General features: G+C 43.2%; 1 long non-coding RNA gene across 1 annotated transcript in view; it reads left to right on the forward strand.

Annotated features, from left to right (window-relative positions):
• LOC143788411 (uncharacterized) overlaps positions 1 to 27,136 on the forward strand; it is a 46,427-nt gene that overhangs the window by 18,381 nt on the left and 910 nt on the right. The gene's annotated exons all lie outside the window — the stretch shown is intronic.

Raw genomic sequence — 27,136 nt, forward strand, 5'->3', positions numbered from 1 at the left:
ACAGATAAAAACACCTGCTCTGAGACTTATATATAGACAGAGCATGCCCAAGTGATTGAAATAGCAGCCTCCTCCTTGTCTGCGAATCAGCAAATTGTGTCATTGTATGTTCTGTAGAATAACATATTTATTGCACTTCGAGATGATCCAAACCTTTAGTCGATGCCTGCAAGATGTCATTGGAACAGTTCCTATGTGTAGCTGCCAATCTCTCCATAGATGAGCAATGATACAACTCAGAACATAACATAGGTTCCAACAGTCAGAATTTAAAGGGAACCTGACATTAGAGTCATGTTGCCCGTATTACAAGTCTGGCTGCACCAGTGCAACCAGGCCTCTTTTACTCTGAAAACATAGTTTGAAGATCCTACTGAAGACTATAGGGAGAGACGTGACTAGTCTAATGCAGACAGCGGATGACTTCACCCAACAGCACTCCATTTGATTGACAGGCCTCTACCATATGTCTACAAAGAAAGAAACCTGTCAATCAACTAGGATGGGGTGGGAAGAAGCTGGCCGGAGGACTTTATTGGACTAGTCATGGCTCTTCCTATGGTTCTCGGATGGATCTTCAAACTATGTTTTCTCTGAAATGTTGCAGCATTTGAGAGTAAAAGGGTCATGTAGCCAGGCTTTGATTTATGCTACCTGGGTAGCGTTAATCTAATGAAAAAAAGAAATACCAACAATAAATTAAAAATATATCCTAGAATACCAAAAAATGAAGAGAAGCCCCAAAAAGTATTCAAAAAGAAAAACCCCCAATTCAATTATTCACAGAAAATACTTTATTTGGAAACAAATAACATGAAAACAACATGTAGACAAGGACATAAAAAAAGTATAAAAAACAGCTCAGTAGGGGGAAGGGTATGTTCAAGGGATCAAAAATGCAAACCACCATTCCAATTATATATGCCTCCAAAAAAAAATGCACACGTGGCTAAGCATACATAATTACACAAAAAGTAAATTGAATTATAATAAGTGTTCAATGACAATAAATTCAATGAATATTAAAGTGCATATAATAAAGTGCATGTACGGTAAATAATTTAACGATGGAAACCAATAACCTATCGTACAGGTAATAAATACTTAGGACGCAATGTTAACATCCTAGATCGTATCCATAAAGTGCTGAAAAGTGCAATTTATATACTAGATAACAGAGAGTCTGCTTAGAAGGCATGATTGTTATGGAGATTATTAAAAAACATGGAAAAATACCGAAAGCAATATATTCAAGGACATACCACAACCCCCTACCACCAGTCCAATGCTGTTTCGCTACTGCTTCATCAGGAAGCGTGGAACTTGGGGGAGAGCAATGTATAATTGCTGCACATAATTACCAAAGGGAAAATGCAATAGTACCGAGCACCGTCATTCATGTGCATGTTCTCCCCCCTCTATCACACTCCCTGATGAAGCGGTAGCGAAACGGTTGTGGTATATCCTTGCATATATTGCTTTTGATATTTACGTTTTTCAGTAATGTGACCCTATTCTATCTCCATAACAATCATACCTTCTAAGCAGTTAACTCTGTTATCTAGTATATAAATTGCACTTTTCAGCACCTTACGTATACTATCTAGGATCTTAACATTGCGTCATAAGTATTTATTACCTTTATGATAGGTTATATGCTTTCCATCATTACATCATTTATATGTACTTTATTATATGCACTTTATTATATGCACTTTATTATATACACTTTATTATATGCACTTTATTATATGCACTTTATTATATGCACTTTTTTGGTTCTTTGGTTGATGTTTTTTGTAGGCGTGTGATCAGTTGGATTTTCTGCCAGGAATTTTGCATCTCATTTGCAGAGAACCCATAATATCAAACAATACAAGTGGATTTTGCAGTGCAAAGAGTAAACTCCAAAACAAAAATGGTTAAAAGGGGGTGAAAAGTCCATTCATACACCAAAAAGATCTGATTTGCTGGCATGTTCTGCAATGGAAATTTCCACTACGTGTGAACATGGCCTAGAACATGTTGCTTTCTTTGCACTGCAGGTTTTTTTGGCCGCTCATTGCTCTGTAAGTTGTGTAAGGGTAATGTAATGAGAACTAGTTGCCAGGGATTTCACTTCACCAGTAACCATCAACTCTGCAAGCACAGGGTCAGCTCGCCGGTGTGAGGATCTTGCCAAAAACCACCATATAGATCAACTTTCTGGAACCCTGTAACATGAACTTAGAAGATTAAGAGATGTGTTTATGGAGATTGTGTTTAAAGAGTGGCCATCATTTTATTTTAGACATCAACAGTACACATGAAAATAAGCAACTTTATAATATACAGGTCTTCTCACAAAATTAGAATATCGACAAAAAAGTTAATTTATTTCAGTTCTTCTAAACAAAAGTGAAACCCATATATTATATAGAGTCATTACAAACAGAGTGATCTATTTCAAGCGTTTATTTCTGTTAATGTTGATGATTATGGCTTACAGCCAATGAACACTCAAAAGTCATTATCTCAATAAATTAGAATAATTAACAAAAAACTCCTGCAAAGGCTTCCTAAGCATTTAAAAAGGTCCCATAGTCTGTTTCAGTAGCTCCACAATCATGGGGAAGACTGCTGACGTGACAGATGTCCAGAAGGCAGTCATTGACACACTCCACAAGGAGAGTAAGCCACAAAAAATCACTGCTAAAGAAGTTGGCTGTTCACACAGTGCTGTATCCAAGCATATTAATGGGAAGTTGAGTGGAAGTAAAAACTGTGGTAGAATAAGGAGCACAAGCAACTGGGATAACCACAGCCTTGAAAGGATTGTTAAGAAAAGGCAATTCAAAAATTTGGGGGAGATTCACAAGGAGTGGACTGCTGCTGGGGTCATTGCTTCAAGAGCGACCACACACCGACGTATCCAGGACATGGGCTACAAGTGTCGCATTCCTTGTGTCAACCCACTCATGACCAATAGACAGCGCCAGAAGTGTCTTACTTGGGCCAAGGAGAAAAAGAACTGGACTGTTGATCAGTGGTCCAAGGTGTTGTTTTCAGATGAAGGTAAATTTTGCATTTCATTTGGAAATCGAGGTCCCAGAGTCTGGAGGAAGAGTGGAGAGGCCACAATCCAAGCTGCTGGAGGTCTAGTGTGAAGTTTCCACAATCAGTGATGGTTTGGGGAGCCATGTCATCTGCTGGTGTAGGTCCACTGTGTTTTATCAAGACCTAAGTCAGCACAGCCGTCTACCAGGAGATTTTAGAGCACTTCATGCTTCCCTCTGCCGACAAGCTTTTTGGAGATAGAAATGTCATTCTCCAGCAGGACTTGGCCCTTGTCCACACTGCCAAAAGTACCAATACCTGGTTTACAAACAAAAGTATCACTGTTCTTGATTGGCAGCAAACTCGCCTGACCTTAACCCCATAGAGAATCTATCGGGTATTGTCAAGAGGAAGATGAGAGACACCAGACCCAACAATGCAGATGAGCTGAAGGCTGCTATCAAAGCCACCTGGGCTTCCATAACATCTCAGCAGTGCCACAGGCTGATCACCTCACCACAGTAATTGATGGAAAAGGAGCCCCAACCAAGTATTGAGTGCATTTACTGAACATACATGTCAGTAGGCCAACATTTCAGATTTTAAAATCATTTTTCAAGCTGTTGTTATAAAGTATTCTAATTTACTGACATAACGACTTTTGGGTTTTCATTGGCTATAAGCCATAATCATCAACATTGACAGAAATAAACGCTTGGAATAGATCACTCTGTTTGTAATGTTTCTATATAATATAGGAGTTTCACTTTTTGTATTGAAGAACTGAAATAAATTAACTGTTTACGATATTCTAATTTTGTGAGAAGCACCTGTATCTGCTTCTTTTTCCTCCAGGACTGATCTTAAGGTTTCAATTCACTGATAAAACCTGTATTCGTGAAGGCAGATTTTCACATTACTGGGCTAAGAAATGACAGGTGTTGCTTTTAAAATTCTCTGGAGGGAGGAGCTAGAGGCAGATATTCTGCTACTAGTTCTCTGGAAATAACAGTTACAGTTCTCCATAGAACTTTATGAGCACCAACTGTCATCTACTATCTCAGTAATGGTAAAATCTCTATTGACTAAAAACAGATTTTACCTGTGAATTGAGAATGACAGATCAGTCCAGGAGGAGGAAAAAAAGCAGATTTCTCTACTAATATGTGCTTGGAGGATAGGCGTGAGGATGTGCTTGCGATGAGGTAATCCCTATAAGAATCCAAAGGCCGTGAGCATCCTACGCGCGCTGCAGCAGCTGCTCTTGTCTTGACTCCTCAGTGATGGGTTGCACAATCCTGAAAGGAGAGAAGTTACTTATTGCTTCGCGTTTACTTTTATACCAGATGAGACCCTATTGCGCTGTTGTCCCCCGTTTATCTGATTTTTCTACCAGGATATATGACATTATAGAAAGATTATTGCAGCAGGAATATCAGAAATACTGATTATTACCGTTTTGTGTATACAGCTCTCATACAGAACGACATGTCTCCACAAACCCTGTGTCATCTGATGCTGCTGTCATCTGTTTTTCCGCACCAACTCTTTTTTTACTAACTTGTGATGGCTAACAAAAACATTTTTTTTTCTTGGCAATCACACATATTGTATCATAGTAAAATGTGATATGTTGAGTTTGATGCATTATGTATGATGTCATCATTGTCATATGATAACAGTATGAATGATATCATCACTGTGTTATATAGCAGTATGAAGTATGTCATCACTGTGTTATATGATAACAGTATAAATGATGTCATCACTGTGTTATATGATAACAGTATGAATGATGTCATCACTGTGTTATATGATAACAGTATGAATGATGTCATCACTGTGTTATATGATAACAGTTTGAATGATGTCATCACTGTGTTATATGATAATAGTTTGAATGATGTCATCACTGTGTTATATGATAATAGTATGAATGATGTCATCACTGTGTTATATGATAACAGTATGAATGATGTCATCACTGTGTTATATGATAACAGTATGAATGATGTCATCACTGTGTTATATGATAACAGTATAAATTATGTCATCACTGTGTTATATGATAACAGTATAAATGATGTCATCACTGTGTTATATGATAACAGTATAAATGATGTCATCACTGTGTTATATGATAACAGTATGAATGATGTCATCACTGTGTTATATGATAACAGTATGAATGATGTCATCACTGTGTTATATGATAACAGTATGAATGATATCATCACTGTGTTATATGATAACAGTATGAATGATGTCATCACTGTGTTATATGATAACAGTATGAATGATGTCATCACTGTGTTATATGATAACAGTATGAATGATGTCATCACTGTGTTATATGATAACAGTATGAATGATATCATCACTGTGTTATATGATAACAGTATGAATGATGTCATCACTGTGTTATATGATAACAGTATGAATGATGTCATCACTGTGTTATATGATAACAGTATGAATGATGTCATCACTGTGTTATATGATAACAGTATGAATGATGTCATCACTGTGTTATATGATAACAGTATGAATGATGTCATCACTGTGTTATATGATAACAGTATGAATGATGTCATCACTGTGTTATATGATAACAGTATGAATGATGTCATCACTGTGTTATATGATAACAGTATAAATGATGTCATCACTGTGTTATATGATAACAGTATGAATGATATCATCACTGTGTTATATGATAACAGTATGAATGATATCATCACTGTGTTATATGACAACAGTATGAATGATATCATCACTGTGTTATATGATAACAGTATGAATGATATCATCACTGTGTTATATAACTGTATGAATGATGAAATCACTGTGTTATATGATAACTGTATGAATGATATCATCACTGTGTTATATGATAACAGTATGAATGATATCATCACTGTGTTATATGATAACAGTATGAATGATGTCATCACTGTGTTATATGATAACAGTATGAATGATGTCATCACTGTGTTATATGATAACAGTATGAATGATGTCATCACTGTGTTATATGATAACAGTATGAATGATGTCATCACTGTGTTATATGATAACAGTATAAATGATGTCATCACTGTGTTATATGATAACAGTATGAATGATATCATCACTGTGTTATATGATAACAGTATGAATGATATCATCACTGTGTTATATGATAACAGTATGAATGATATCATCACTGTGTTATATGATAACAGTATGAATGATATCATCACTGTGTTATATAACTGTATGAATGATGAAATCACTGTGTTATATGATAACTGTATGAATGATATCATCACTGTGTTATATGATAACAGTATGAATGATATCATCACTGTGTTATATGATAACAGTATGAATGATGTCATCACTGTGTTATATGATAACAGTATGAATGATATAATCACTGTGTTATATGATAACAGTATGAATGATATCATCACTGTGTTATATGATAACAGTATGAATGATATCATCACTGTGTTATATGATAACAGTATGAATGATATCATCACTGTGTTATATAACTGTATGAATGATGAAATCACTGTGTTATATGATAACTGTATGAATGATGTCATCACTGTGTTATATAACAGTATGAATGATGTCATCACTGTGTTATATGATAACAGTTTGAATGATGTCATCACTGTGTTATATGATAATAGTATGAATGATGTCATCACTGTGTTATATGATAACAGTATGAATGATGTCATCACTGTGTTATATGATAACAGTATGAATGATGTCATCACTGTGTTATATGATAACAGTATGAATGATGTCATCACTGTGTTATATGATAACAGTATGAATGATGTCATCACTGTGTTATATGATAATAGTATGAATGATGTCATCACTGTGTTATATGATAACAGTATGAATGATGTCATCACTGTGTTATATGATAACAGTATGAATGATGTCATCACTGTGTTATATGATAACAGTATGAATGATGTCATCACTGTGTTATATGATAACCGTATGAATGATGTAATCACTGTGTTATATGATAATAGTATGAATGATGTCATCACTGTGTTATATGATAACCGTATGAATGATGTCATCACTGTGTTATATGATAATAGTATGAATGATGTCATCACTGTGTTATATGATAACTGTATGAATGATGTAATCACTGTGTTATATAACAGTATGAATGATGTCATCACTGTGTTATATGATAACAGTTTGAATGATGTCATCACTGTGTTATATGATAATAGTATGAATGATGTCATCACTGTGTTATATGATAACCGTATGAATGATGTCATCACTGTGTTATATGATAATAGTATGAATGATGTCATCACTGTGTTATATGATAACTGTATGAATGATGTCATCACTGTGTTATATGATAACCGTATGAATGATGTCATCACTGTGTTATATGATAATAGTATGAATGATGTCATCACTGTGTTATATGATAACTGTATGAATGATGTCATCACTGTGTTATATAACAGTATAAATGATGTCATCACTGTGTTATATGATAACTGTATGAATGATGTCATCACTGTGTTATATGATAACAGTATGAATGATATCATCACTGTGTTATATGATAACAGTATGAATGATGTCATCACTGTGTTATATGATAACAGTATGAATGATATCATCACTGTGTTATATGATAACAGTATGAATGATATCATCACTGTGTTATATGATAACAGTATGAATGATGTCATCACTGTGTTATATGATAACAGTATAAATGATGTCATCACTGTGTTATATGATAATAGTATGAATGATGTCATCACTGTGTTATATGATAACTGTATGAATATTGTAATCACTGTGTTATATGATAACAGTATGAATGATGTCATCACTGTGTTATATGATAACAGTATGAATGATGTCATCACTGTGTTATATGATAACTGTATGAATGATGTCATCACTGTGTTATATGATAACTGTATGAATGATGTCATCACTGTGTTATATAACAGTATGAATGATGTCATCACTGTGTTATATGATAACAGTATGAATGATGTCATCACTGTGTTATATGATAACAGTATGAATGATGAAATCACTGTGTTATATGATAACAGTATGAATGATGTCATCACTGTGTTATATAACTGTATGAATGATGTCATCACTGTGTTATATGATAACTGTATGAATGATGTCATCACTGTGTTATATAACAGTATGAATGATGTCATCACTGTGTTATATGATAACAGTATGAATGATGTCATCACTGTGTTATATAACAGTATGAATGATGTCATCACTGTGTTATATGATAACAGTATGAATGATGTCATCACTGTGTTATATAACAGTATGAATGATGTCATCACTGTGTTATATGATAACAGTATGAATGATGTCATCAGTCTCCATCCTATGATAGCGGTAATAGAAGAGTGCACATTGCTCCGTGTATGATCGTGAATAGTATCTCGCTATGAAGCTTTGTTATTACCTCACGTCATATCTGTAAGTACAGATGTAAAGATGGCCGCTGTGCCAGTAACAGACGTGAAGTGAAGCAGAATTGTGGTGACATCACGGAGATCAGTGTAACGGGTAACATCCCCGTGTGTGACAGCGCGGTCCTGAGGTGTCCACAATCCTTAGTACTTGTGAGCGCCATGCAAGAAGGATGATGTTGTTACCAGCCCGGAATAACCTCGGACTTCTGCACCTGTTCAATGTGCGGATTGTTAGACAACGCTAATATATGAATTATAGAATAAATTCTGTATGACCTAATGGACAGAAGAGGAAACGCTAACCACACGCATTGCTTGTCCTGTACTGACCCTACCTTACAGCCTGTACTATACTCCACAGCTGCCTTTATGGTTTACCAGGCTTCAGAGCTGAAATCTGGACGCATTTCTTACTTGCTCAGAATCTGTCTTAGTGATGTACGATCTGGATGGAGTCCTCTTTATACCTGTCACTGTACAGTCATCTGGAAAAAATGATAACTGGTTCACAGGAGTTCAGCTCAACAGTAAGGGTTAGCTATTTCTAATAACAGCGAGAAGAATTCTGAATTCAGCTCTGGTCTAAGGGGATTTTTCAATTTAGTAATTTTGAACAATCTCTAGGATAGTTTATCAATTTGAGATCACTGGGGGTCTGACACCCATCGCCCCCAGAGATCAGCTGGATGTAAGCACAGCTCCGTTCACTGATTAGTGGCGGGGGTCTTAGTTCACACTGGGCGTTTTTGATGCTTTTTTATGCTAATTTTCTGCTGTGCTTTACAGTATCAGCAAAGCCTATGAGATGTCTAAAATCTCATGCACACACATTGTTTTTTTTGTCATCAGTATTTTGTGCTTTGCATGGTTTTTTTTGGACATACAGCTTGTCACTTCTTTCAGCGTTTTTTCAGCATTTTTCACCCATTGACTTGAATGGGAAAAATGCATGAAAAAAAACTCAACAAAAACGCTGCAAAAAAAAGCAGCAAAACCTGTCTTTTTGCCGCAATTTCTTTCCTGCCAATCACTCAGGTTTTGCTGCAAAAAAAAAAAAACGCAGCAAAAAACGCCCAGTGTGAACTTAGCCTTAATAACCGGACCTTGAAATATACATTGACATCTACTCCTTTTTTGAACAGGTGCAGATTTACACTATACATTTCCCAATTTGTGGCATAAATCACAATACATTTTTCCGACCATTGGTGGTCCCTCTCACCTATCCATCGACTTTTCAAAAGTGTCAAGAGAAGGTTGCAAATTCTTCTTTAACTATTGCATAACCTGGTGTAAAGCCTTTAATATATTTTTATATATTTTTCAGCATCGTCCAGCTAAAAAAGAAGTGTTAATTATGATTAAATATATTAGAAAGTTGGATCACTTTTTTTTAAAGTGATAACTAAAATGTGCTTGATCTTCAGCTACAAGCTCTGGCACTTGTCCCCGGCGAAGTCCCCTTCTGGTTTGTGTCCAGTACAGGACAGCTTTTTCTGTATCGGCACATGACCAGCGCTCTGTGAGAAGAAGGGATGGCTGACTGCACATTTCTAAAGTTAGGACAGCCCCTTCTTAGTCTATACATCAGATGTGTCAAAGAACGGGGCTGGCTTTGCCGACCAGCCCCCTTCACACACCGCGCCGTTCACGTGCCGAAACAGGAATAACTGTCCTGTGTCGGAAACATATTGGAAATAGATCTGCTGGGACCAGAGGATCAGGAACCTTTCAGACTAGAACTATATTTAGGAAGTTGCTTGACTTACTCATTTAATTATATTTATCTTTTTTTTTAAGCTGGACAATCGTGTGTGGAATATCCATGGTAGTTCTGCGTCTATAAATCTTGGCTGGACTGCACTGTGTGCTTCAGAACAAACGCAGGGTGTCTCGTCTGCCTGCCCTATGATATAACACTGATGTACCGGCTGTGTGGACTGGAATGACACTTGGCAGCCCAATGATTGCAGACTCCAGTACACTCCGACTGCGGTGCTGGACAGCTCTCTGGCCACTAGATGTACAATTATACCTGATCCTACTTCCCAATGGCTCCAAGTTCTAATTTAGCTTCAGGCTTGGCCATGTTTCGAATGCTGATAAATTTAGTGGGGGATTAAGAAGCCCAAAAGACATGAGAGGGCCTTAAAAGGAGCCTCAGGGCGGGAGACGGAGACTGACAAGGAAGGCATCCTGACTTGCCTTGAATGGTGTTGCAGACCTGGGATCCAGAGTAGATGCAGTAGATTGGCAGATTTTTCAGACAAATGAGTATGAAACACTCTTAGGGCCTATTCACACATCAGTATTTGGTCAGTATTTTATATGTCAAAACCAGGAGTGGAACTTACAGAGAAAAACTATAATTGAAAAATGGACACCTGCTCTGTGTTTTTGAACCCCCCTGATTTTGCCATACAAATACTGACGTGTGAATAAAGCCTTATTATGTGAAATGGTGAAACCCTTTCGGAAATAAAAAATCGATCAGCATTGGATCTTTAGGTTTTATTACTGAAAATATAAATTCTTTGCAAAAGTGGAACATGTATAGTCAGTTAAAGGAAACCTGGCGCTGTGTACATGCCGTCCGTTCAGTGGACAGTATGGTATATAGGAAAAGTAGAGCAGATTGGCGTTTGTTGGAAAAGATTCAGTAAAAGTTGCATTTTATTTATTGAAATCCCTGGTGAATATATGTATATGAGTCCAGTGGGCGGAGCTACTTAGTGATTGACAGCTGTCACTGCATGCACAGTACAGGGAAGGCTGTCAATCGCTGATAGGACCGCCCTCTGGACTCCTGCATACAGACAGCAGGGATTTCAATTATTAAAATGCAAGGCCTTGTGTTGAGTCTTTAAAGGGAACCTGTCACCTCCAAAATCGATGATGAGGTAAGCCCACTGTCATCAGGGGCTTATCTACACCATTCTGTAATGCTGTAGATAAGCCGCCGATGTTACCTGAAAGAGGAGAAAAAGACGTTAGATTATACTCACCCAGGGGGGTCCGATCCAATGGGCGTCGCAGGTCCGTTCCAGCGCCTCCTATCTTCATTCCATGACGTCCTCTTCTGGTCTTCACGCTGCGGCTCCGGCACAGGCGTACTTTGTCTGTCCTGTTGAGGGCAGAGCAAAGTACTGTAGTGCGCAGGCGCTGGGCCTCTCTGACCTTTCCCGGCGCCTGCGCACTGCAGTACTTTACTCTGCCCTCAACAGGACAGACAAAGTACGCCTGTGCCGGAGCCGCGGCGTGAAGACCAGAAGAGGACGTCATGGAATGAAGATGGGAGGCGCTGGAACGGACCTGCGTCGCCCATCAGATCGGACCGCCCCTGGGTGAGTATAATCTAGCGTCTTTTTCTCCTCTTTCAGGTAACATCGGCGCCTTATCTACAGCATTCTGTAATGCTGTAGATAAGCCCCTGATGCCGTTGAGCTTACCTCACCATCGATTTTGGGGGTGACAGGTTCCCTTTAACTGGAGCAGCATTTCTGGTGAGGCACATGGACACGTATGGGCATGCGCCCCGTAAAAATAAGTGGCATGAGCCCCTTCATTTATATTGGTGTGTGCTGCATTAATCTTAATTAATAAGCCCATATGTTTCACTGTTACATAACTTAAGACACACTTGCAGCAGGAAACAGAGGGATGTGGCTGAAGCCACATGGTGTGATAAAGGAGCCTGCTGTTCTTGAGAAATGCATGGGGTGATATTGGTGTAGGAAGATGGTCCCTCTTGCGTGTCTGTCGGGGCTGTCACCATTGTTGCTGGGGGAAGCACTTTCTGACCGGAGTAGACCTTTGAGTCTGACCGGAGTAGACCTGACTGTTGGGGGCGGGTGTGATATAAAAGAGACTGAGCGCGCGGGAATGGGGCTTTTGTTGGGTACCCAGTGTGTGCTACAGGAGAAGGTTGACTCCCTCTCCGCTGACTGACGCCAACTGACAGGCCCGCATTGCACCGCTCCATCTGCCGCGCATACAGACTGTACATCTCCTGAGACCAACTCCCCGTTATCCCCCGACCCTTACATCACTAACCAGTCTGTGCATCGTATATCTGCTGACTCTCTTAGCAGCGCTGATCTGGTGATGCACGCGGTTCACACCGTTGAGACTGCAGCTTCCACTCCGGGACTTTGTTCATCCGTAGCCATGCAGCAGATAATTCCCCGTTCAGCACCTCGTTCCAGGATCACAAAACCACGTGTAGGAAGACCAGGATACTTCGTCGACGTTCAGAGACATTGATTCACTTTTCTCCAGGACAGGCTCAGAGACTTCTCGCGCCAACTACGGCGCCGTCGTGGGATTTTCCAGCCGCCAACATCCAGGAACTAGAGACTGATAAGTTAACCCGTTATTTGACCAGTTGTAGTTACTTTATTGACGTATACATATTGTGGGCCTGTATATTTACACCCCCTTACTCCCTGCGTGGAATACTTACTGCTGAGATAAATACAACCCCTGGCAAAAATTATGGAATCACCGGCCTAGGAGGATGGCACAGACATGGCACAAAACTAAAGTCATTTCAAATGGCAACTTTCTGGCTTTAAGAAACACTAAAAGAAATCAAGAACAAAAAATGTGGTAGTCAGTAATTGTTACTTTTTTTAACAAAGCATAGGGGAAAAATTATGGAATCACTCAATTCTGAGGAAAAAATTATGGAATCATGAAAAACAAGCAAACAAAAAAACACTCCAAAACATCACTAGTATTTTGTTGCGCCACCTCTGGCTTTTATTACAGCAGTCTCTGAGGCATGGACTTAATGAGTGTCAGACAGTACTCTTCATCAATCTGGCTCCAACTTTCTCTGATTGCTGTTGCCAAATCAGCTTTGCAGGTTGGAGCCTTGTCATGGACCATTTTCTTCAACTTCCACCAAAGATTTTCAATTGGATTGAGATCCGGACTATTTGCAGGCCATGACATTGACCTTATGTGTCTTTTTTTCAAGGAATGTTTTCACAGTTTTTGCTCTATGGCAGGATGCATTATCATCTTGAAAAGTGATTTCATCATCCCAAAATATCTTTCAATTGATGGGATAAGAAAAGTGTCCAAAATATCAACATAAACTTGTGCATTTATTGAAGATGTAATGACAGCCATCTCCCCAGTGCCTTTACCTGACATGCAGTCCCATATCATCAATGAGTGTGGAAATTTGCATGTTCTCTTCAGGCAGTCATCTTTATAAATCTCATTGGAACGGCACCAAACAAAGGTTCCAGAATGATCACCTTGCCCAATGCAGATTCACGATTCATCACTGAATATGACTTTAATCCAGTCATCAACAGTCCTCGATTGCTTTTCCTTAGTGCATTGTAACCTTGTTTTTTTCTGTTTAGGTGTTAATAACGGCTTTCGTTTAGCTTTTCTGTATGTAAATCCCATTTTTTTAGGCGGTTTCTTACAGTTTGGTCAAAGACGTTGACTCCAGTTTCCACCCATTCGTTCCTCATTTGTTTTGCTGTGCATTTCCTGTTTTGGAGACATATTGCTTGAAGTTTCCGGTCTCGACGCTTTGATGTCCTCCTTGGTCTACCAGTATGTTTGCCTTTAACAACCTTCCCATATTGTTTGTATTTGGTCCAGATTTTAGACACAGCTGACTGTGAACAACCAACATCTTTTGCAACATTGTGTGATGATTTACCCTCTTTTAAGAGTTTGATAATCCTCTCCTTTGTTTCAATTGACATCTCTCGTGTTGGAGCCATGATTCATGTCAGTCCACTTGGTGCAACAGCTCTCCAAGGTGTGATCACTCCTTTTTAGATGCGGACTAACAAGCAGATCTAATTTGATGCAGGTGTTATTTTTGGGTATGAAAATTTACAGGATGACTCCATAATTTTTTCCTCAGAATTGAGCGATTCCATAATTTTTCCCCTATGCTTGGTTAAAAAAGTAACCATTACTGACTATAAAATTTTTTGTTCTTGATTTCTTTTAGTGTTTCTTAAAGCCAGAATGTTGCCATTTGAAATGACTTTAGTTTTGTGCCCTGTCTGTGATCTGCTTTTTTTCTACAAAATTAAACAACTGAATGAACATCCTCCAAGGCCGGTGATTCCATAATTTTTGACAGTGGTTGTAGATATATAAAACCTGTTAACTCTTGCTCTGCCTCCTGCTCGTAACTGCATCCCACGTTCCTGCTAGAGCCTTACACTGGCATGGCACAGCACTACATGAATGGCAGGGGCCCCTGATGACATGTAGCAGTGTTTTGCCGTCATTGAAGTTAGTGGTGATGCAATGAAAGACAGCAGGACGAACGTTCCCCTGCACCACCACATCCTAACATTCACCCAACCATCCATCCACCCTTGTCAACGCCACTTCACATGTACATAAAAATAAACTGCAGAGCATGTAGGTGAGATGTCCATAAGAGTCATTGCGTACCAAACAATAATAATAATATTTTTTCTACAGCACCGACATATTCTGCAGCACTTTATATTTTGGAGGGGACATGTGCGGCGCGCCCCCACACCGCCGCAGGGCCTAGGGGCACCCGGAGCCGGGCCTCTGAGTCTCAGTCCTGGGGTTGTCACGGTGGCTAGACCCGGTCCGTGGCCCTGTCTGTCAGTGGGGGACGTCCGGTGCAATAAGTCGTGTTGTAACGGTGCAGTTGTGGGGTGCAGGTCGCGGTAAATAACGAGGACACCAGGTTGCAGTCTCTTTACCTCTTTACTGGAGATCTCTGAGTCCTCAGTCCAGAATACGGTTCACCAAGCTGCGCAAGTCCGGCCGGTCCAATGGCACCTCCAGAGTTCACTTCACAGGTGGAAATCGGTGCCTTCCTTCTTAGCGCTATGTGTTGTAGTCCTTCCCTGCTGTGCTTACGGAAAGTACCCCACAACTGTTGTGTCTGTTTCTTAAGTTCCCTCACAACTCGATTAAATGATGTTCTTCTAATCGTCCGTCCCTTCCTGATGTTACAGTTAGAACGGCACCCGTTTGTCGGGTAGGCCTGGAGTTCTTCCGGGACCCTAGAGACGCCCCTCTCCCGCAATTGCCTCCCAAGACTTCATAGGTGATATGTGTTAGACAGCCCGCCTTAAACTGACTGTCCTGCCGCTGTTTAGAGTATTGCTTGAAGCTGAATGTTATAATACTCCCTCGGCGTTCCGGCCACCGGTAGTGCGCCTCAGCAGGGTGTTGCTCTGGTCTTACAGCATGACCCCTACTGGAATTCTCCTATTGCTTGATCTCGTTTCTCACTCAGCACAATCTATCTCGCTTCTAGTCCTTTCTTGGGTCCCGCCGCTTCCCGGAGCTGGCGCGGACCCGTTACGTTCTTTCCAATGCCAAGCCTCTGCCAGGATCCCACCCCTGGCAGAGACCCTACTGTCTCTTCCTCCACAACACCCTCTGCCACAAGGTGTTGCTTTGTTCAATCCAGTCAGCCTTCTCCTCTAACTTCCTGCCTGACCCCCAGTTTACCCACTATGGTGGGGGAGTGGCCTAATGAATAGCACCCTTAGCTCCCCCCCGGAGGCCCAGCTGTGAAATGTATTGGTGTCTGTGATACCTGATCAGATGAACTCCTTCAGTGCCATCGGACGCACCATGGCTCCCCATAGTGGCGGAGCCACAGTACTGCAACGACCAGGACTCTGGGGCGCTGCACTCCCCCCTGGTTAAACACAGTACTCCGGGACTGGGAAGAAAAAACAACAATACAAGTTAGCAAAAAGACATACAATTTTGTTGAGTGCAAACAACAATAAGCATACTTGAACAGGCTTCCCTTTATGGGAGGTGAGGACACTTGAACGTTACAAACAGAGTTAAATATTCAAACATTATAAATTACAGGCTATAAATAACTCCTGTTACCCAACCGGGTATTCTACTAAGTGCAAACATTATTGAACAATAATTTAACTTTGCCTTTAAGGACATACACTCTTCATCCACTAAAGACCTTCCTATAATCACATTATAAGGCATTTTAACTTTCTCATTCTCCTTCTTTGAACCTGCAGGACCGCCTGTCCCTATGGCACCAGACCTACTGCCTCTCCTTTCTTTTACAGGACCGCCCCGTTCAGCCAGGGCCTACTGCCTTTCTCTACTATACATGGTATAGACATAACATTCCTTTCAATTAGAGAACATGGAGCCGGCTCTACTTGGCTCCTATTAGGACTCACTCACTAACCCCTACGGGTTCACTTTCTGTCCTTAGTAACACATTATTAACTTTCTATGGGGACTCAGGGTTTACCTTCTATCCTCACCTTCATTATTACTTTCTTATATGCAAAACAGTTACATTTCTTCCAGAGCATCATCATCAGTATTTCTTTACATTTAACTAGTTAAAACACATACAACTTTTCTCATTCCAACATTATCATGGCATTACTGTTCTTAAAACAGTATCTCTCGTAAGTACGCTGTTGGACATCCCCTTTAAAAGAGGATCAAGTCTTTCTGAGGTAGCTCGTCTTCTCAGCCTACCAGTCTTTGTTCAGCAAAGGTTCCAGAACGGTATCTTCGCAAAGAGTCTTTAAATAAAACCAGTAGGAAGCGCCTTTAATAAGGTGCAAACTATTTACAAGAAAGTTTGGATCATGCACTGTTCATGATTTCTCAGTTTGTAAAACTTGTGCAAAACTGTAGAAAAACAAACAATAAGGATCCCGGGTCAACAAAGGGATCCCTTTTAAGTTAACCCTAGACGGGTTCAGCAGCAAAACAGGAACAAACAGTTAAGAACTATATACATTTTTTTTAAGGCATTCATGCTTACTCATTCTTCGGGGAGGAAGGTGGTTTCCTCCCGGGCCTCACCAGACCAACGGGTCGTCCGGCTGGTTCAAGGATCGGGTCCCGCCCCAACAATGACAGGATCCCCCGCCGGGATGTTCTTTTTACCGAGGATCCGGCACGCCCCCACGGTGCATGGTAGGTCCGGGTCCCTCGCTGCTCCCCAGGATCGGGTTCTGTTGTCTTATCGGTGGGAGGTTTCTCTTCGGAAGTTGCAGCGGCGGCCTGAAGCGCAACGCACCGCTGGACGCCCCGCGCCATCCAGCCCGCTTCGCTGGTTGCCCTCCTCCACCTGGTATAAGTGACGGCATCACCCGGCTCCAGGTCGCGATCAAATCTTCCACTGCAAGGCTCCACCTCTTCTCGGTCCACGTGGACTTGTAGCGGCTCCCCGATCTCCTGGATAACCCCGCGTCCATATTGGGGGTTAAAGGAGACCACTACACCCCAGTGGGACAAGGGGGGCTCCGCAACAGTAAGTCCACCTGGGGTACCGGTTGTGGCCGGGCTCGCCATGCAGCCATCATGTGCCGCAGGCGTTCGGCTTCAGGCATGAGCTTCAAGCCTGGTGTCAGCGGCGCACTTCCAGCCGCGACCGGGTTGAGAGGATCAAGGGACATTGGAGACAAGCAGACCTCCGTGGGCTGGCCCAGCCGAGCGGTCACTCGAGCATCGGCCTCCAGGCGAGCAGCGATCCGCCGGGCCTCGGCTGCGGCCACGCACTCTTCCGACGGCGGCCTGGGGGGTCGGCCCATCGTTGGCTCCGTAAGGGTCAGCTCCCGCAGCGGCGGCGTATACTGAGCCACACCGGGCTGTCCAGCCTCTCTCGGAGTTCGACCATCCCCATGCGGTGCTTCTGGTGTCGCCATCTTTATCTCCTCTCCAATGTCTTCTTCCCGCGGTCTCTTTCGTGGGCGGCTCCGTCTCCATGGTCCCCATCCTCCAAACAGGATCAAGAGGCGGACTGTCATGTTCTCAATGGCAAGAGAACATAGCATCAGCATATATAGGAACTAGCTCTTGGAAGATGGGAACTGAGCTGACCATGAACTAAACCTAACACACAACTAGCAGTGGCCGGGTAGCATGCCTACGTTGATTCTAGATGCCCAGCACCAGCCGGAGGACTAAATAATGCTAGCAGAGGGAAATATTAGTCCTAGCTCACCTCTAGAGAAATACCCCGAAAGGAGACAGAGGCCCCCCACATGTATTGGCGGTGAATCAAGATGAAATAACAAACGTAGTATGAAAATAGGTTTAGCAAATTTGAGGTCCACTTACTACATAGCAGAAGACAGAAAGGGCACTTTCATGGTCAGCTGAAAACCCTATCAAAACACCATCCAGAAATTACTTTAAAACTCTGGCATTAACTCATAACACCAGAGTGGCAATTCCTGTTCACAAGAGCTTTCCAGACACAGTAACGAAACTACAGCTGTGAACTGGAACAAAAATGCAAAAACAAACATGGACAAGAGTCCAACTTATCTAGTAGTTGTCTAGGAGCAGGAACAAGCACAGAGAGGCTTCTGATAACATTGTTGACCGGCAAGAAACTAACAGAGCAGCAAGGTTATATAGCGACTCCCACATCTTGATGGGAACAGGTGAACAGAGAAGATGAAAACACCAGTTCAATTCCACCAGTAGCCACCGGGGGAGCCCAGAATCCAAATTCACAACAGTACCCCCCCCTCAAGGAGGGGGCACCGAACCCTCACCAGAACCACCAGGGCGATCAGGATGGGCCCTATGAAAGGCACGAACCAGATCAGAGGCATGAACATCAGATGCATTCACCCAAGAATTATCCTCCTGGCCGTATCCCTTCCACTTGACCAGATACTGGAGTCTCCGTCTGGAAACACGAGAGTCCAAGATTTTCTCCACAACGTACTCCAACTCACCCTCAACCAACACCGGAGCAGGAGGCTCAGCGGAAGGCACAACCGGTACCTCATACCTGCGCAATAATGACCGATGAAAAACGTTATGAATAGAAAAGGATGCAGGGAGGTCCAAACGAAAGGAAACAGGGTTAAGAATCTCCAATATCTTATACGGGCCGATGAACCGAGGCTTAAACTTAGGAGAAGAGACCCTCATAGGGACAAAACGAGAAGACAACCACACCAAATCCCCAACACAAAGCCGAGGACCAACACGACGGTGGCGGTTGGCAAAAAGCTGAGTCTTCTCCTGGGACAACCTCAAATTGTCCACCACCTGCCCCCAGATCTGATGCAATCTCTCCACCACAGCATCCACTCCAGGACAATCCGAAGATTCCACCTGACCAGAGGAAAATCGAGGATGAAACCCCGAATTACAGAAAAACGGGGACACCAAAGTGGCAGAGCTGGCCCGATTATTGAGAGCGAACTCTGCCAATGGCAAAAAAGCAACCCAATCATCCTGGTCAGCAGACACAAAACACCTCAGATATGTCTCCAGGGTCTGATTAGTCCGCTCGGTCTGGCCATTCGTCTGAGGATGGAAAGCGGACGAAAAAGACAAATCTATGCCCATCCTAGCACAGAATGCCCGCCAAAATCTAGACACGAATTGGGTCCCTCTGTCAGAAATGATATTCTCAGGAATACCATGCAAACGAACATTTTGAAAAAACAGAGGAACCAACTCGGAAGAAGAAGGCAACTTGGGCAGAGGAACCAAATGGACCATCTTAGAAAAACGGTCACACACCACCCAGATGACAGACATCTTCTGAGAAACAGGCAGATCCGAAATAAAATCCATCGAGATGTGCGTCCAAGGCCTCTTAGGAATAGGCAAGGGCAACAATAATCCACTAGCCCGAGAGCAACAAGGCTTGGCCCGAGCACAAACGTCACAAGACTGCACAAAGCCTCGCACATCTCGTGACAGGGAAGGCCACCAGAAGGACCTTGCCACCAAATCCCTGGTACCAAAAATGCCAGGATGACCTGCCAACGCAGAAGAATGAACCTCAGAGATGACTCTACTGGTCCAATCATCAGGAACAAACAGTTTATCAGGTGGGCAACGATCCGGTCTATCCGCCTGAAACTCCTGCAAGGCCCGCCGCAGGTCTGGAGAAACGGCTGACAATATCACTCCATCCTTAAGGATACCTGTGGTCTCAGAGTTACCAGGCGAGTCAGGCTCAAAACTCCTAGAAAGGGCATCCGCCTTAACATTCTTAGAACCCGGTAGGTATGACACCACAAAATTAAACCGAGAGAAAAATAATGACCAGCGCGCCTGTCTAGGATTCAGGCGCCTGGCGGTCTCAAGATAAATCAAGTTTTTGTGGTCAGTCAATACCACCACCTGATGTCTGGCCCCCTCAAGCCAATGGCGCCACTCCTCAAAAGCCCACTTCATGGCCAAAAGCTCCCGATTCCCAACATCATAATTCCGCTCAGCGGGCGAAAATTTACGGGAAAAGAAGGCACAAGGCCTCATCACGGAGCAGTCAGAACTTTTCTGCGACAACACTGCCCCAGCTCCGATCTCAGAAGCGTCGACCTCAACCTGAAAAGGTAGAGCAACATCAGGCTGACGCAACACAGGGGCAGAGGAAAAATGGCGCTTAAGCTCCCGAAAGGCCTCCACAGCGTCAGGGGACCAATCAGCAACATCAGCACCCTTCTTAGTCAAATCGGTCAATGGTTTAGCAATATCCGAAAAACCAGCAATAAATCGACGATAAAAGTTAGCAAAGCCCAAAAATTTCTGAAGACTCTTAAGAGAAGAGGGCTGCGTCCAATCACAAATAGCTTGAACCTTGACAGGATCCATTTCAATGGAAGAGGGAGAAAAAATATATCCCAAAAAGGAAATCCTCTGTACCCCAAAAACACACTTAGAACCCTTCACACACAAAGAATTAGACCGCAAAACCTGGAAAACCCTCCTGACTTGCTGGACATGAGAGTCCCAGTCATCCGAAAAAATCAGAATATCATCCAGATACACAATCATAAATTTATCCAAATAATCGCGAAAAATATCATGCATAAAGGACTGGAAAACTGACGGAGCATTTGAAAGACCAAAAGGCATCACTAAATACTCAAAGTGGCCCTCGGGCGTATTAAATGCGGTTTTCCACTCATCCCCCTGCCTGATTCGCACCAAATTATACGCCCCACGAAGGTCAATCTTAGAGAACCACTTGGCCCCCTTTATGCGAGCAAACAAATCAGTCAGCAACGGCAATGGGTATTGATATTTTACAGTGATTTTATTCAAAAGCCGATAATCGATACATGGTCTCAAAGAGCCGTCTTTTTTTGACACAAAGAAAAAACCGGCTCCTAAGGGAGATGACGATGGACGAATATGTCCCTTTTCCAAGGACTCCTTTATATATTCTCGCATAGCAGCATGTTCAGGCACAGACAGATTAAATAAACGACCCTTTGGGTATTTACTACCCGGGATTAAATCTATGGCACAATCGCACTCTCGGTGCGGAGGTAATGAACCAAGCTTGGATTCTTCAAAGACGTCACGATAGTCAGACAGGAACTCAGGAATTTCAGAGGGAATAGATGATGAAATGGAAACCACAGGTACATCCCCATGAGCCCCCTTACATCCCCAGCTCAACACAGACATAGCTCTCCAGTCAAGGACTGGGTTGTGAGATTGCAGCCAAGGCAATCCTAGCACCAAATCATCATGTAGATTATACAGCACCAGAAAGCGAATAATCTCCTGGTGATCCGGATTAATACGCATAGTTACTTGTGTCCAGTATTGTGGTTTATTATTAGCCAATGGGGTGGAGTCAATCCCCTTCAGAGGAATAAGAGTCTCCAAAGGCTCTAAATCATACCCACAGCGTTTGGCAAAGGACCAATCCATAAGACTCAAAGCGGCGCCAGAGTCGACATAGGCGTCCGTGGTAATAGATGACAAAGAGCAAATCAGGGTCACAGATAGAATAAACTTAGACGGTAAGGTGCAAATGGAAACAGATTTATCAAGCTTTTTAGTGCGCTTAGAGCATGCTGATATAACATGAGTAGAATCACCACAATAGAAACACAACCCATTTTTCCGTCTAAAATTCTGCCGCTCGCTTCGGGACAGAATTCTATCACACTGCATACTCTCTGGCGACTTCTCAGTGGACACCGCCAGATGGTGCACTGGTTTGCGCTCCCGCAAACGCCTATCGATCTGAATAGCCATTGTCATGGACTCATTCAGACCCGCAGGCACAGGGAACCCCACCATAACATCCTTAATGGCATCAGAGAGACCCTCTCTGAAAGTCGCCGCCAGGGCGCACTCATTCCACTGAGTAAGCACAGACCATTTACGGAATCTTTGACAGTAAATTTCCGCTTCATCTTGCCCCTGAGATAGGGACATCAAAGTTTTTTCTGCCTGAAGCTCCAAATGAGGTTCGTCATAAAGCAACCCCAAGGCCAGAAAAAACGCATCCACATTGAGCAACGCAGGATCCCCTGGTGTCAATGAAAAAGCCCAGTCTTGAGGGTCGCCCCGGAGCAAGGAAATCACAATCCTGACCTGCTGTGCAGGGTCTCCGGCAGAGCGAAATTTCAGGGACAAAAATAATTTGCAATTATTTCGAAAATTCTGAAACCCAGATCTATTCCCCGAGAAAAATTCCGGCAAAGGAATTCTCGGCTCAGATATAGGTGCATGACAAACAAAGTCTTGCAAATTTTGTACCTTCGTGGCGAGATTATTCAAACCTGCAGTTACACTCTGAAGATCCATTACAAACAGGTGGACACAGAGCCATTCAAAGATTAGAAGGAGAAAAAAAAAATAAAAAATTCTCAGCAGACTTCTTATTTCTCTCCTTTCTCAGCCAAGGATTTTAACCCTTTAGTGGGCCGGTCAAAACTGTCATGTTCTCAATGGCAAGAGAACATAGCATCAGCATATATAGGAACTAGCTCTTGGAAGATGGAAACTGAGCTGACCATGAACTAAACCTAACGCACAACTAGCAGTGGCCGGGTAGCATGCCTACGTTGATTCTAGATGCCCAGCACCAGCCGGAGGACTAAATAATGCTAGCAGAGGGAAATATTAGTCCTAGCTCACCTCTAGAGAAATACCCCGAAAGGAGACAGAGGCCCCCCACATGTATTGGCGGTGAATCAAGATGAAATAACAAACGTAGTATGAAAATAGGTTTAGCAAATTTGAGGTCCACTTACTACATAGCAGAAGACAGAAAGGGCACTTTCATGGTCAGCTGAAAACCCTATCAAAACACCATCCAGAAATTACTTTAAAACTCTGGCATTAACTCATAACACCAGAGTGGCAATTCCTGTTCACAAGAGCTTTCCAGACACAGTAACGAAACTACAGCTGTGAACTGGAACAAAAATGCAAAAACAAACATGGACAAGAGTCCAACTTATCTAGTAGTTGTCTAGGAGCAGGAACAAGCACAGAGAGGCTTCTGATAACATTGTTGACCGGCAAGAAACTAACAGAGCAGCAAGGTTATATAGCGACTCCCACATCTTGATGGGAACAGGTGAACAGAGAAGATGAAAACACCAGTTCAATTCCACCAGTAGCCACCGGGGGAGCCCAGAATCCAAATTCACAACAGCGGACCTTGGCTGTTGACGGACACGTCCTCAGGACCAAGAAATGTTTAGACTGGGCGGCCATTGTTCTTCGCGCTCTCTAGCTCGTTTACGCCCACTCCACGCCCCTTCTCTTCTCCTGCGCTTCTCCTCAGCGCTGCAATGGCGGCGGTTTTGGCGGCAATCCTTGTAGTAATGGCAGCACACAGTCTCTCAATAAAGTTACAGTCCAAGCACAACGAATCACAGTTCCAAGTATAATAAATCACAGTTCCAAGGCACACATGACCTGATTCTTCAGGCTTAAGTAGATCCTGTTCGTGACGCCAAGTTTGCGGCGCGCCCCCACACCGCCGCAGGGCCTAGGGGCACCCGGAGCCGGGCCTCTGAGTCTCAGTCCTGGGGTTGTCACGGTGGCTAGACCCGGTCCGTGGCCCTGTCTGTCAGTGGGGGACGTCCGGTGCAATAAGTCGTGTTGTAACGGTGCAGTTGTGGGGTGCAGGTCGCGGTAAATAACGAGGACACCAGGTTGCAGTCTCTTTACCTCTTTACTGGAGATCTCTGAGTCCTCAGTCCAGAATACGGTTCACCAAGCTGCGCAAGTCCGGCCGGTCCAATGGCACCTCCAGAGTTCACTTCACAGGTGGAAATCGGTGCCTTCCTTCTTAGCGCTATGTGTTGTAGTCCTTCCCTGCTGTGCTTACGGAAAGTACCCCACAACTGTTGTGTCTGTTTCTTAAGTTCCCTCACAACTCGATTAAATGATGTTCTTCTAATCGTCCGTCCCTTCCTGATGTTACAGTTAGAACGGCACCCGTTTGTCGGGTAGGCCTGGAGTTCTTCCGGGACCCTAGAGACGCCCCTCTCCCGCAATTGCCTCCCAAGACTTCATAGGTGATATGTGTTAGACAGCCCGCCTTAAACTGACTGTCCTGCCGCTGTTTAGAGTATTGCTTGAAGCTGAATGTTATAATACTCCCTCGGCGTTCCGGCCACCGGTAGTGCGCCTCAGCAGGGTGTTGCTCCGGTCTTACAGCATGACCCCTACTGGAATTCTCCTATTGCTTGATCTCGTTTCTCACTCAGCACAATCTATCTCGCTTCTAGTCCTTTCTTGGGTCCCGCCGCTTCCCGGAGCTGGCGCGGACCCGTTACGTTCTTTCCAATGCCAAGCATCTGCCAGGATCCCACCCCTGGCAGAGACCCTACTGTCTCTTCCTCCACAACACCCTCTGCCACAAGGTGTTGCTTCGTTCAATCCAGTCAGCCTTCTCCTCTAACTTCCTGCCTGACCCCCAGTTTACCCACTATGGTGGGGGAGTGGCCTAATGAATAGCACCCTTAGCTCCCCCCCGGAGGCCCAGCTGTGAAATGTATTGGTGTCTGTGATACCTGATCAGATGAACTCCTTCAGTGCCATCGGACGCACCATGGCTCCCCATAGTGGCGGAGCCACAGTACTGCAACGACCAGGACTCTGGGGCGCTGCACATGTACAGACAAGAAAGACATAACAGAGAAAACACATTATTCAACAGATACCAAGAGGAGTGAGGGCACCTGATCACAAGTATACAATCTATGAGGAAATGGGGGAGACCCAAAAGATGAGTGGTAAAAAGTGATTGTATTTTATGGTCCAGCCATCAATATAATAAATAAGGTATTCACATAACACTGCATGAAGCGGCCACCAACCAGTATGTGTACAAATGCAGATACAGAATGTTAATAAGTACATGGAGGGTGTGTGAACAGATGCTACGAGGAACCAAATCTGGAAGGAAATTTTGGAAGGGCAAAACTGGAATAATTGTATCAGTAAGGTGAGGCGATAGGCCAGTCTAAAGAAGTCTTGGAATTAATTGAATTTTCTGAGGTAATTGCATTCCAGAGAATTGTCACAGCTTGTAGACATCTTGGAGACAGGAATGGGAGGTTCCGATGATTGAGGATCTTAGGGTACCGTCACACAGTACCATTTTAATCGCTACGACGGCACGATCCGTGACGTCGCAGCGATCGTATGATTATCGCTCCAGCGTCGTAGACTGCGGTCACACGTTGCAATCACGGCGCTGGAGCGATGCCGAAGTCCCCGGTAACCAGGGTAAACATCGGGTAACTAAGCGCAGGGCCGCGCTTAGTAACCCGATGTTTACCCTGGTTACCAGCGTAAACGTAAAAAAAACAAACAGTACATACTTACATTCCGGTGTCTGTCCCCGGCGTTCTGCTTCTCTCCACTGTGTAAGCGCCATAGCCGGAAAGCACAGCGGTGACGTCAGACGTCACCGCTGTGCTCGCTTTCCGGCTGGCAGACGCTCACACAGTGCAGAGAAGCTGAGACGCCGGAGGACAGACACCGGAATGTAAGTATGTACTGTTTGTTTATTTTACGTTTACGCTGGTAACCACGGTAAACATCGGGTTACTAAGCGCGGCCCTGCGCTTAGTTACCCGATGTTTACCCTGGTTACAAGCGAACACATCGCTGGATCGCTGTCACACACAACGATCCAGCGATGTCAGCGGGTGATCAAGCGACGAAAGAAAGTTCCATACGATCTGCTACGACGTACGATTCTCAGCAGGATCCCTGATCGCTGCTGCGTGTCAGACACTGCGATATCGTAACAATATCGCTAGAACGTCACGAATCGTACCGTCGTAGCGATCAAAATGGTACTGTGTGACGGTACCCTTAGTCTTAGGTTATTAGCAGAGCGGGGGGCACCTGCAGGGTGAGGTACAGAGATGAGGGAGGCAGGTGGAGATAGAGTGGTGCTGAACCGTGGAGTGCTTGGTGGGAGAGAGTGAGAAGTTTATATTGAACTCTTTAGTGGATGGGCAACCAGTGGAACGACTGGAACAGGGTAAGAGACATCGGTGTAGCAGTTGGTCAGGAATATGATCCTGGCTGCTTTAAGGACGGATTGGAGAGGGGAGAGTTTAGTAAGAGGGAGACCAATTAGTAGACAGTTGTAACGACAATGAGTAAGAGCTTTTGCAGAGTCAAAGGTAAGAAAATGTCAAACTTTAGAGATGTTTTTGAGGAGTAGGTTACATGAGTGGGCAAGTGATTGGATATGGGGAGTGAAGGAAAGATCTGGGTCAAATATACCAAATATCAAAAAATACCAAATTCCTTTAGGCACGCAGTTGCATGACATAAGATTGCACCCTACTACATTG

This window comes from Ranitomeya variabilis, chromosome 8, assembly GCF_051348905.1.
Source record: "Ranitomeya variabilis isolate aRanVar5 chromosome 8, aRanVar5.hap1, whole genome shotgun sequence".
Lineage (NCBI taxonomy): Eukaryota > Metazoa > Chordata > Amphibia > Anura > Dendrobatidae > Ranitomeya > Ranitomeya variabilis.